Raw genomic sequence first — 13,649 nt, 5'->3', positions numbered from 1 at the left:
TTCCCTATTTGCAGATGACATGATCCTATATATAGAAAATCCTGAAAAGTCCACAATGAAGCTGCTGGAACTAATAAATGAATTCAGCAAAGTGGTGAATCCAACATGCAAAGATCAACATGCAAAAATCAGTAGCGTTTCATGCTCACCCTGGCAGCACATATACTAAAATTGGAACAATACAGAGAAGATTAGCATGGCCCCTGAGCAAGGATGACCCACAAATCTGTGTAGCAGTCCATATTTTTTGACTGTGGTAGCACAACATTGTAAACACAATTAATGCACTAATATATATGTTTGAATATGATTAAAGGAGAAAATAGTAGATTGTATATATGGTAACAGAATAAAATCTAAAAAAAGAACTCATTAATTTCAAGAAAAAGTTATACAAGAAAGAAAATGTAATCTTTTATTTGGCTTAATAGGGAACAAAAATTCTATAGACATGATAGAAACATTGAACAGGAAATTTATGTTTTTAATTGTAAAAAAAAAAAAAAGCCATAATAAAATGAGTTGAATTTCTACTTAGGATGCAGAGAGTTACAAGAGAGCATTGCTCCCAACGTGAAAATAGAAAAAGTCAAATTATGTACAAATTCATATTTTTGAGCCTATTAGTGAAGGTCACAAAGTGACCATGTGAACTGGTTTTTAATGGCTGATAAACTCTTCAGTGAGCAATGAGACACATGAATGGCTTCACCATTGACAGAGCACAGAAGGAAGTGATGGTTACCACAAAGCACATAGAAGGGGAAAAGAAATGTAACAAATTAAGGTATCAGTGGCTAAGAGAGTTCAAATAGAGTAGCGAGGCTATTCTGGAGACTACTATTATGCTGGTTTCAGCTAAATATTGCTAATTACCAGTGTTTGCCAAAATTATTTCTGTCAACCCTAAAGAACACCTAGGGCTTTACTGAGATTTCACAAAAATTTCATGCACTAAGATTACTTTCCAGAAACTTACAACTTTCAGATGGGTTTCTAGGCCAGATAAGGCCTGAAACCTAGAGAGGCCAGTCTCTCTAAGAATATCAACTAGTTCCATCCCTCTATCTCATATCATTGACACCCCTTTCCAAGTTAGAATGGGCATAGCCCAAATACTCTAAAGATTGGGAGAAGGGTCAAGTTTTAATAGAGAAGGTAAAGTTTAACAAATAAGTATGACTGCTGAATCATACTGATTTTTCTTTCAGTCTCCAGTGTCCCACGGTAGCTAGAAGGAAAAACTTAAAATTTTGGAACTGTAACCCATAGTTTATGACTACAACATACTTTGAAAATAAAAGTAAATAAATAAATAATAGTCAATAAATACCCCCCAAAAAAGCAAATAAAAAATAAACAACTGAAATCTTAAATGCCTAAAATCTGGGTGTGGTTTAGAAAGATAGTTTAGAATACCTGGGAACCCCAAACACAAGGAGTTCAACAGCCTCTTCCCATAGTCCTCCACTGGGTGCTCATGAGAATAACTAGGGGTGGGGCAGGGACCTGAGAGAGCCCCGATGATGGCTCAGGATCTGTCAAGGTTTGACGGTGGAACAGGAATACCAGAAGAATTCCACTGGGGCTCCATGCTGAGCATTACTACAAAATATGATTGGCTGCTGCTAAGAGACAGACACCTATGCTTTGCCCTTCTTCTGACATGAGATGCCCAGCCCATGAGACTATCAGGTAAAGTTCTGCTGTCTCTAATGGAGAAGTAGCAAATCCATATCTGCTCACCCTGCACTGGCAGTACTCAAAACCCACCTGCCACCGGGGAGGAGCAGAAAACCCAGTATAGTATCTAAGATCATGCACTGATATACAGGTCTGCTGCTGTGGCTGCTACTGGCACAAAGTCAGGGACCTTACCCACACCCAAGGCCCACACCAATACAAGGCAGAGTCTGGTTTCCATGGGGGTGAAGGACAGGTTGTTTGCCTATGCTGTAGTTATCTGCACTGAGTAGAAGGCAGAAGTTGCCAGTTACTGGAGGAGAATCTGGGAAGCTAAGAAAGCCCCAACCCTGAAGCTCAGGCACATCCTAAAACTAAAGCTAGAGAAAGAGAACAACAAACCCACTGCCTTACCACAAACCTTGTACCAAGGAATGAGGAACAGCAGTCACTCTCTGCAGGTGGGGCTAGAACACAAAAAGAAATCCCCTCTGTTGCATGCATGCAGAGCCAGCTGAAAGCTAGGAGTGGAGAAAGAATACTATAAAAATTCCGACTGTACTTCAGGCTTCACACTAAACACAAAGTAGTAGCAATCCACCACTGGAGAAATTTGATGCCTGTAGTTCACAGAAGGTAACTACAGCAGCAACAAAACCTAATCCCAAATCACCTACAGACGAGAGTCACTCAACTCCCTACACTAAAGCCCTAACATAAGAAGAGGTATGCCTATTTTTAGGCATAAATATCATTTACCTCACTTGCTACTGTTCCTTGACAAACAATGATTGTTATTCAATCAAAAATTACAAGACACATAAAATCAAGAGAGAGAGAGAAAGAAAGAAAGAAAAGCCAGAGATGGCCTTAATGGTGGAACTACAAGATAGGGACTTTAAAATAACTATGACGAACATTTTAAAATGGAATGTTAGTGGAAAAGGTGGACAAAGATGACTCATAAATACAGATAACGTGAATAGCCATATATTTATTTTCAATGGAATTTGTAGTTTAAAAATCTTCCCACAAAGAAAATATTGGGCCCAGATGGTTTCATTGGCTAATTCTTCCAAATATTTAAGAAAGTGATAATACCAATTCTACTGAAACTCTTCCAAATAACAGAACAGGTAGGAAGAAAATAATAACAACCCTAGAAACATTCTTTCAGGAAATAAAAGCGGTGGACAGGTTTCCCATTTGCGAGGCCCATGCTGCTGTACTACGGAAACCGGGCAAAGCCATTGCTGGAAAAGAAAACCCCAGGCTGAGAACCCTCATAAACATAAATGCAATTCCAATAAAATCTCAGAAGTCTTTTTGGTAGAAATTGGTAAGCTTTTCTAAAATTACATGGAAAAGCGAAGGACCTAAAAGAGTCAAAATAATTTTTAAAAAGGAGAACAAAATCAGAGCCCTCATGGACTCAGGCTACCTTATTTCAATGCTTACTATAAAGCTGCAGAACTCAAGACAGTGTGTTATTGGCACAAGGATAGACACATAGATCAATGGAACAAAATACAGAGTCCAAAAATATACCCACATAGATATTTTATACAAAACCACCAAGCTAATTCTGTGGAGAGGGGACAATCTTTTTAATAAGTAGTTCTGTAGCAACTGGGTAGCCTTATGCAAAAAAAAAAAAAAAAAGGAAGGAAAAAAAGAACTTGGACCATTTCTTGCAGTATGTACAAAATTGAAGGGATTATAGGGTGGTGCGACAGTGGCTCAGTGGCAGAATTCTTGCCTGCCATGCTGGTGACCCGGGTCCAGTTCCTGATGCCTGCCCACACACACACAAAAATAAAACAGCATAAAATAATGGATTATAGATCAAATGGATCATAGATCCAAATATCAAGCCTAAAACTGTAAAATTTATCGAAGAAAACAAAGGAGAAAATATCTTTCTGACCTTGGGTTAAGCAAAGATTTTTTTTTAATTATGCCAAAAGTATGATCCATAAAATAAAAATAATGATTTTATCACAATAAAAAAGTTCTGCTCTTAAGGGAATGAGAAGACAAGCCATAGACTGGGAAAAATATTTTAAAACACTTATCTGATAAAGAGCATCTCTGTACTACATATTAAAAAAAAAACCTTCTTAAATAGTAAGACAAACAACCCAATGAAAACTGGGGAAAGATCTGAACAGTCACTACACCAAAGAAGACACAGGGATGGCAAATACGCACATGAAAACATGCTCAATATCATTAGTCGTTAGGAAAATGTGATTTAAAACTACAATGAAATACAACTGCATACCTTCTTGAGTGGCTAAAGTTAAAATATCTGGCGATACCAGGTGTGGAGGATATAGAGCAGTTAGAACTCTTGTACATTACAGGAGAGAATATAAAATGGGACAGCCACTTTGAAAACAGTTTGGCAGTCTTATAAAGTTAAATTCCCCTTCTACTCAAGAAAAATGAAAACATATGTCCACACAAAGACCTATATGCAAATGTGCACAGAAGCTTTGCCCACAATAGCCAAAATCTGGAAGCAAAGGTCCATCAACCGTGAAAGATAAACTGTGGTGTATTCATGGAATGGAATACTATTCAGCAACAAAAAAGGAAAGAACTGCTGATATAGGCAACAACATGGATAACTCTCAAAATCATCATGCTAAATGAAATAAGTCAGACATGAAAGGCTATATACTTTATGATTCCATTTGTGTGACAATCTAGAAAAGTCAAAACTATAGAGTTAAAGAACAGATCAGTAGTTGCCAAGGTGTGGGGAAAAGGTGTTGACTATAAAAGGTAATAGAAATGTTCTATATCTTTTTTTTTAATACCAAACAAACACAAACATTCCCATTTTGATCATTCCGTTCTACATATATGTTCTGTAATTCACAATATCATCACATAGTTGCATATTCATCATCATGATAATTTCTTGGAACAGTTGCATCTATTCAGAAAAAGAAATAAAACGAAAACAGAAAAAATTTTCATACATACCATACCCCTTACCCCTCCCTTTCATTGATCACTAGCATTTCAATCTAAGTTTATTTTAACATTTGTTCCCCCTATTATTTATTTTCATTCCGTATGTTCTACTCGTCTATTGACGAGGTAGATAAAAGGAGCATCAGACACAAGGTTTTCACAATCACACAGTCACATTGTGAAAGCTACTTCATTATTCAGTCATCTTCAAGAAGTGTTCTGTATCTTGACTGTGCTATGCATGTACACGAGTCTATACATTTGTCAAAACTCATCAAACTAGGGTGGGCCACGGTGGCTCAGCAGGCAAGAACACTTGCCTGCCATGCCAGAGAACCCGGGTTCGACTCCCGTAAGCCTGCCCATGTAAAAGGAAAAAAATAAAAAAAACTCATCAAACTACTCTTTAAAAGGGTGACTTTTATGACATGTAAATTGTGCCTCTATGAACCTGATTTTAGAAAATCAAACCAAAGAAACATCCCTAGAGGATGGAGAAAGAGGAACGGGGAGAAGAGAGGAAGGGCAAGAGAGCTCATCCTCCCCATCTTGCAGGGAAGACAGACTCAAGGAAGGGAGAACCACAAAATTCAAAACACCCATTGGATGGTAGTGGCAGAGGGAAGTAGTTAAGAGCACAAGCTTTGATTTTTCCACCACTGGATTTGTGAAGAGTGAAGTATGGCGACACCGGCGTGGCGGAGAGCATGCTCCGCTCCTCAGGAGAGCATCAAAAGTCTAATCTTTGCAAGGGGACCATTCCATGGTGCATACAAATTTTAAATTCTGAATATCCTTTGGCCCAGAAACTCACTTCTATGAATTTATACTATGGAAATAATAAGGCAAGTGCAGGAATATATACATGTAAAGTATTTATGACAGCATTGTTCATAATAAAGAAAAATTGAAAACGATGTAAACGTGTATCACTAGAGGAATGGCCAAATGAAATACAGTGCAATGTCACTCTGGAAAATAGCTTGGCAGTTTTTTATGAAACTAAACGTGCACTTACCATATGACCCTGCAATTGCATTCTTGGAACATTTCTCCCAGAAAAATGAAAACTCACGCTCAGACAAAAATAAATAAATAAATAAAACTGTCTATAGATATTCATAGCAACTTTTTTCCTGATGTCCCCAAACTGGAAATGGCCTTCAGTTTGTGAATGGTTAAACTGCGGTCATCTATACCACGGAATACTACTCAGCAATAGGAAGGGACAAACTCGATAGACCCAACTTGGGTGGCTCCTAAGGGAATTTTGCTGAGCCAAAAAATAAAAATAAAAAAAAAGAATACTTGAAAATGTTGCATATGGTATGACTCCATTTTATGTAACATTTTTGAAATGAAAAAATTATAGAGATGGAGAGTAGAAGTTGCCAAGAGTTAGGAAGGGGTGTGTGTGGCTATATAGGGGTGGGATAAGGTGTCCTCGAGGTGATAGGACAGTTCAGTGTCTTGATTGTGGTGATGGTTACAAGAATCTGCACATGTGATAAAATTGCATAGAATTAACTACACCGACCTACAAAAATAAGTGCATGTAAGATTGGTGAAATCTGCATAAGATCTGTGAATTGTACTAAAGTGAGTTTCCTGGTTTTGATATTGTAACTACGAGTATGTTACCTGGGTAAGATTGGATATGGGGCTTTTCTCTACTATGTTTTGCAACTTCCTGTGAAATTATAATTATTTCAAAATTTAAAGTAAAAATAAATAAATAAAACAGTGCACTGAACTGCCATTTTACTATTAAAAAGTGATTGTAGAAGGGGAGCACAGAGATGTGGCCTCTCTCTAAGCCAACTCGGTGGGTGAACTCACTGCCCTCCCCACAAATAGGCACTGTGGGACAGGGAAAGCCTTCCTGACCAAAAGAGGGAGGATAAAGGAAACAAAACAACGTTTCAGTGGCTGAGCGATTTCAGAGTCACCAGGTCATTTTGGAGGTTATTCTTATGCATTATAGAGATATCCCTTTTCAGTTTTTGGTGTCTTTGGAATAGCAAGAGGGAAATTCCTGAAACCACTGAACTGTAATCCAGTAACCTTGATTCTTGAACATGACTGTATAATACAGAGCTTTTACGGTATTACCATGTGACTATGAAAACCTTGTGACTGAGGCTCCCTTTATCCAGTGTATAGACAAATGAGTAAGAATATATCTCTACCCTGGCCATTAGAGAAATGCAAATCAAAACCACAATGAGATATCATCTCACACCCACCAGAATGGCCATTATCAACAAAACAGAAAATGACAAGTGCTGGAGAGGATGCAGAGAAAGAGGCACACATCCACTGTTCGTGGGAATGTCAAATGGTGCAACCACTGTGGAAGGCAGTTTGGCGGTTCCTCAAAAAGTTGAATATAGAATTGCCATACGACCCAGCAATACCATTGCTAGGTATCTACTCAAAGGACTTAAGGGCAAAGACACAAACGGACATTTGCACACCAATGTTTATAGCAGCATTATTTACAATTGCAAAGAGATGGAAACAGTCAAAATGTCCATCAACAGACAAGTGGCTAAACAAACTGTGGTATATACATACGATGGAATATTATGCAGCTTTAAGACAGAATAAACTTATGAAGCATGTAATAACATGGATGGACCTAGAGAACATTATGCTGAGTGAGACTAGCCAAAAACTAAAGGACAAATACTATATGGTCCCACTGATGTGAACCAACATTAGAGAATAAACTTGGAATATGTCGTTGGTTACAGAGACCATCAGGAGTTAGAAATAGGGTAAGATAATGGGTAATTGGAGCTGATGGGATACAGACTGTGCAATAGGACTAGATACAAAAACTCAAAAATGGGCAGCACAATAATACCTAATTGTAAAGTAATCATGTTAAAACACTGAATGAAGCTGCATCCGAGCTATAGGTTTTCGTTTTGTTTTGTTTTGTTCTTACTATTATTACTTTTTTTTTCTCTATATTAACATTCTTTATCTTTTTCGGTTATATTGCTAGTTCTTCTAAACCGATGCAAATGTACTAAGAAACGATGATCATGCATCTATGTGATGATGTTAAGAATTACTGATTGCATATGTAGAATGGTATGATTTCTAAAAAAAAAAAAAAAAATAATGGACAGCACAATACTACCTAATTGTAATGTAATTATGTTAAAACACTGATTGAAGCTGCATCTGAGCTATAGTTGTTTTTTTCCTTATATATTTTTGTATTTTTTATTTTATTTTTATTTTTTCTCTATATTATCATTTTATTTCTTTTTCTGTTGTCTTGCTATTTCTTTTTCTAAATCGATGCATATGTACTAAGAAATGGTGATCATACATCTATGTGATAATATTAAGAATTACTGATTGCATATGTAGAATGGAATGATTTCTAAATGTTGTGTTAGTTAATTTTTTTTAATTAATAAAAATAAATAAATAAAATAAATCCATTTAGGATTATTGAATTTAAGTAAATAACTATTTTAGATATAGTTTTTTTTTCCATTCAACTCATCTGACCTCTGGCCTTAAAGTTGAGGATGATAGTTATGTTTAAATAGAAGATAAAATGATTAACTTGTACAGAAAACACCATTTTGCAAGAAAAATAGACTGCATTTTTTGTGGTAGGTGGCATCCTGCTGGTCAACCATTCCCATGGGTGGAAAATTTCCTTTATCATCATCCTGAATTTTATCTGCCTCCACATAGAGGACAGACTGGTCAATATCTTTCCTCAAAATCATATGAAGGAAAAGAAAATTATATGAGGAAATCACTGTCCTTTCTGTTCTTGGCAAAGTAAGATTCAATTGTAGTATTGATGGGTGTAGAGAAAGGTTTTATTCTCTCCTTTATTATAGGAACTATATTTCCCATGGATTGACTATTGAAATATAAAACAGAGACTGGAATTTCATTATTTCTAATTTCTTTATTTCATTGAGAACTTCCTTTTTGTATGTTTATTCACACCATATCCTACACTACACAGTATCAGTGAGTGGTAAGTAGAAGTATTTTATTCCTAAAATGCTTTGATTCCCATTTCAGTGAAAGTGAAGTGGGTAAATAAATAAATAAATAAATGTGGCCCCCTTCATTTTGATGCTAACCTCAGCTTCTGATCTGCTAAGGCCTTGAGAGAATTGGTTGCAGCACAACTTTGACCTTGCCTGGTCTTGTTCCTTCCACAGAAATGCAAATACTCTAGGACAAGAATCATGTCTTATAAACTTTTGTCTCACTTTAAATGTCCATAAATACTTTAAATATTCATATGTGAGGTTATGGTGTCAACTTGGCCAAGTGACAAGGCCCAGTTGTCTGGTCAGGCAATCATTGGGCTGACCATGGCTGCCAGGATATTTCATGACTGATTGATAATCTGGAAGGCTGGTGTATTATATCATCAGTCAGTTGATTATATCTGTGACTGATTACATCTGGAATCAACTAAGGTGTGTCTCTTACCAACAAGATAATCTAATCAGGTGAAGGCTTTTAAAGAAGAAGAGAGACTCTTTCACTCCTTCTTCAGCCAGAGAGCCTCTCCTGTGGAGTTCATCAGACCCTTCACTATATCTGCCAACTTCACAGCCTGCCCTACGGATTTTAAACTCTTCCATTCCCACAGTTGTGTGACACCTTTATAAATTCAAATTTACAGAACTCTCCTGTTGGTTCTATTTCTCTAGAGAACACTGACTAACACACAATGTAATTTTTTTTCTTTGATATGAGTAGAAAATAAATAAACATCCATGAATGAGAAAAAAAAAAAAAAAGAAATAGGGTAAGATAATGGTCATTGGAGCTGAAGGGATACAGACTGTGCAACAGGACTAGATACAAAAACTCAAAAATGGACAGCAAAATACTACCTAATTGCAATGTAATTATGTTAAAACACTGAATGAAGCTGCATCTGAGCTATAGTTTTTTGTGTGTGTGTGTTTGTTTGCTTGTTCTGTTTTTATATATATTTTTTGTATTTTTTATTTTTATTTTTTTCTCTATAGTATCATTTTATTTCTTTTTCTGTTGTCTTGCTATTTCTTTTTCTAAATCGATGCAAATGTACTAAGAAATGATGATCATACATCTATGTGATGATATTAAGAATTACTGTTGCATATGTAGAATGGAATGATTTCTAAATGTTGTGTTAGTTAATTTTTTTTTAATTAATAAAAAAAAAAGAATAACCTCCAGGATAAAAAAAAAAAAAAAGAATATAAAGACAAAAAAAATGAATAATGGGTGGGGGGATGGGAAGTTTGGGTTGTTCTTTTTTACTTTTATTTTTATTCTTATTTTTATTGTTTTTGGAGTAATGAAAATGTTCAAAAATCAATTGTGTTGATGAACGTGCAAGTATAGATGACATTGAAAACCACGGACTGTAGATTTTGGATGATTCTATAGTATGTGGATATAACTCAATAAGATTGCATTTTTAAAAAAGAGAGCACAGCACATTGTTGAGTGGAAAGAACAGGTTGAAAATAATGCACGTAATGTCATCATTGTTCATGGAAAATTATTTTTATATGTATGCTTCAGCATATGGGCTATATCAAAAAATGGTCACCACAATGATAACGATGTTATTTTGGGGAGAGAATTTTTTTTTTACTTCTTTCTTTATATTTTCTGCATTGTTTGGATTTTCTACAACCTGCACGTATTAGCTTGATGACAGAAAAATTAATTCTTTAACATTTAGGATTTTTGTTAATGTTCCAAATAACTATGTATTGGTATGGAAAAAAATAGTGACATATCTCTTATGCCTAATAAAAAACATGTTGCAAAAGCAATGTAATCTATTCTTTGTAAATATAACTATATTTCTATATAAGCAAATTCTGGAAAATGCACATCGACATACAAGCTGTGGTCACTTCTGGGTGTGGAACATGGGCCTATTTGTTTGTTCACCTTGTCTGTATTTTTTAAAGTTGCCCCAGTTACAGTTATACATTTTTAAATGTTTATTTATTCATTGGATAGCTTATAAATGTACACATTTCAAATATAAATGGTAAACAAATACAAAAAGGTATAAAATGCAAATAATGCCTCCCTCCTGGGTCATCTAGCCGCCAGGCTCCCAATCGGCGCCCCCAGGTAACCCCTGTTTAATGTTTTTTGTTTCTTCCAGAGTTTCTTCATATGAATATATATGTATATTATTTTTCCCATTTTATACAAAAATTAGCATATTCTACTTTTCTGTGCCATCCTTTTTCAACTTGCAAATACATCCCAGAGCATTTTCTCTAACAGTACCTAGAGAGCTTCCTCTCTCCTCTCCTCTTGCTGCATAGTCTAGGATTATAGGTTAGAGATGCTCCACAGTATAATCTAACCAGTCCCTACTGACAGCTGTATGTATCGTTTCCAGTCTTTTGATATTACGAAGAGTGTAGCCACATGTGAATCATTTCCTACTTGTGCAAGCTCATTATTTGCCCATTTTTTGTATTGGGTTAGTCTTTCCTGTATCAATTTCTAGAAACTCTTTATATAGTAGAGAAATTAGCTTTCTGTTATGTGAGTTGCAAATATTTTTCCTGGTTTGTCATCTGCCTTTTAACATTATGTATAGGGTTTGTTGTGGTTGGTTGGTTTGTCTGTTTTAGCCATGTAGACGTTTTTAATTTCTCTATAATAAAATTTTTCAATATTTCTTTTTTGCCATCTGGATTTTTAATCATAGCTAGAAGGGCCTTCTCCATGCCAGAGTTATAAAGGAATTTTCCTGTGTTCCTTCTAGTACTTTTACAGCGTCAGTTTTTTACAGAGGACTCTCCAGTTTCACATTGATTCAGAGGTATAGCGTGAGATGTAGACACAGTTTTTCCCACAACTGTTCACCCATTGTCCTAATACAATCTACAAATACATATACTTATTTTAAAAGAGAATCAAGACTTCAGAGTCACAGAAAACTGGGTTTTCAGTATTTGTCTATTTTGTTACTTATTTGGCAGTAATAACTTGAAAGATTCACTTACCCTCTTGGAACCTCAGAGAAGAGAAGAGGGAAGAGATTTGAGATAAAGGAAGTCAGTGAATGAAACCATTTGAAATGTATCGAGTAAAAAAACCGTGGCTTCAGAAGTGGAGAACCTTTGAGTTCAGAAGGAACCCAGGCAGCCTCCCCCATATCCTCACTACACAGATGGGGAAACTGAGGCACGGGCAGGGGTGAGGCACTGGCCATGTTGCTTCCAAGAAGGTGCCAAGGAAAGAGGAGTCTGCCCCCACGCCACAGCTGGGGAAACCGAGGCCAAAACAGAAGTGACACCTCCTCCAAGCACCCCAAATAGAAACCGTGGCTTTCACCCCCTTTACCAGAACCAAACCCACCATCTTCACTTCTGCTTGAGACCTCCAGCACGCCTCTCCCCATCCCTTCAGAGAGGCCACCAAAAACCATTCCCTCACCCGAGGTCATCTTATTGTCCACCTGCAATTTGGGCTTTGGAGCCTCTGGGAAACAGGAATCCCTTACCTGACCTCCAAAATGTTTCCAGTCAACTCTGGGGAAGCCGAATACCACAGAAGAGCATTTGCTCCGAGTTCAATAGAAGGCCAGTAGTTAAGCTGAGGCTTAAGCCCAGGACTCCAGACTCCAAGCCCAGCTCACTTCCTGTTACGGCTTCAGTCTCCCAAAAGTAGTTGGGTAGTTGAGTTCCTGAGTGGACCATTAAGACCCATTTTAGGCCAATAGAGTGATAAGGACAAGACAGGATAGCATATAGGACAGAGCCTTTGGAAGATGTGAATTTGATAACCAGCTTCAGTATTCAGTGCCTGGGCTGTGTGATTTTGGGCAAGGAACTTGCCCTCTCTGTGCCTCAGTTTTCTCATCTTTAAAATGAAATCAGGGAGACCTATTTCCTAGGGAGAGAGACTCCAGCAACCATTACCATAATCTACTTGCCCAGGAATTGGGCTCCAACCCATGTCTAGAGCCCTGGCTCAATGCCCCGCCAGATTTGGGAGCCCTGCTTTCCTTCTTGGAGCTGACCATGCGCCCCCACAATCCACCCTCTCCCCATAGCACTGGTGCTGCCGTGGACATAAGACCCTGTCCACACTTGACCCTGCCTGTCCCTACCAACCACATCCTGGAGACCCAGCCTGGGCCTGGAGTGAACGGTGGTCTCAGCAGTAAAGCCTTGAGAGGTGCTGTATTACCCTGTTTCACAGTAAGGAAAGTAAGGCCAAAGTGGCCTTCCCCACATCAGCCTATCCCTAGGCCGCCCAGGAGGCTCGGAGAGGAGTCGCACCTGCTCCAATTCGCAGACACCGACTGCACCAGGCCCCATGCCCAGCGCCTGACAGACCCTCAGGCACTGACCTCAGGGACGTCACCAGCCTCAGGCACATATCACCGGGCAAACTCCATTTTACAAAGGAGGAAACTGAGGCACAGGAAAGAAAGGGCAAAAAGCTTGCACCAACACATGGGGCAGCTAAGATTTGAACCCAACCCCTAACTACCGCCTCATTTAAACTGCCTCTTCTTGCAAAAACAGATCTCTACATATCCACAGATTTGGAGCGACCCAAGAAATGGTGATGGGAGTGAGGATTGGTCCCTGGCTGGCTGCTCCTGGGATGTCACCAGACCCATGTCCGCTGGGGCAGGGACATGCCCGGTGCCCACCGGGGACCTGCTAATAAGGACGGGGGGGAGGGGAGTAGAGGTGGCCAGAGAGGCCCTGAGCAGGCTAACCTGTGAAGCTGTCTCAGCTGCTGTCCAGCCACTGTCTGCCGGGAGATGCAGAAGTTGGAAGCCGCCCCGCTCTGGGAGGCCTCTCTGCTCTGCTCACCCCACGCCCGCCAGCCCCCTTCACCCTGCTCTGCTCTCTTCACCTCACATTCACACGGCCACCGCACTTCTTCTTTCACAGGCAGCCGTCTCTTTGCTTCCTCTGAGCTGGCAGCCACAC

The 13,649-nt window shown here is 38.3% G+C and overlaps 1 protein-coding gene and 1 non-coding gene across 5 annotated transcripts in view; one reads left to right on the top strand and one right to left on the bottom strand.

Annotated features, from left to right (window-relative positions):
* ADGRG5 (adhesion G protein-coupled receptor G5) overlaps positions 1-13,615 on the bottom strand; it is a 32,554-nt gene extending 18,939 nt beyond the window's left edge. For 3 of the 4 annotated variants that reach the window (XM_077132549.1, XM_077132551.1, XM_077132552.1), the window contains exon 1: positions 13,433-13,615. The gene's annotated coding sequence lies outside the window, so the exon portion shown is untranslated. Of the gene's footprint in view, positions 1-12,202; positions 12,386-13,432 lie in introns of all 4 variants that reach the window. The other variant, XM_077132550.1, reaches the window with a different exon arrangement.
* Positions 142-248, top strand: LOC143660520 (U6 spliceosomal RNA). Its single transcript, XR_013164115.1, has one exon. It is a non-coding gene; the product is annotated as a U6 spliceosomal RNA (small nuclear RNA).
* Positions 13,616-13,649: the final 34 nt, after the last annotated feature.

This window comes from Tamandua tetradactyla, chromosome 16 (assembly GCF_023851605.1).
Source record: "Tamandua tetradactyla isolate mTamTet1 chromosome 16, mTamTet1.pri, whole genome shotgun sequence".
Classification (NCBI taxonomy): Eukaryota; Metazoa; Chordata; class Mammalia; order Pilosa; family Myrmecophagidae; genus Tamandua; species Tamandua tetradactyla.
This window is presented reverse-complemented; position numbering and strand designations above follow the sequence as displayed.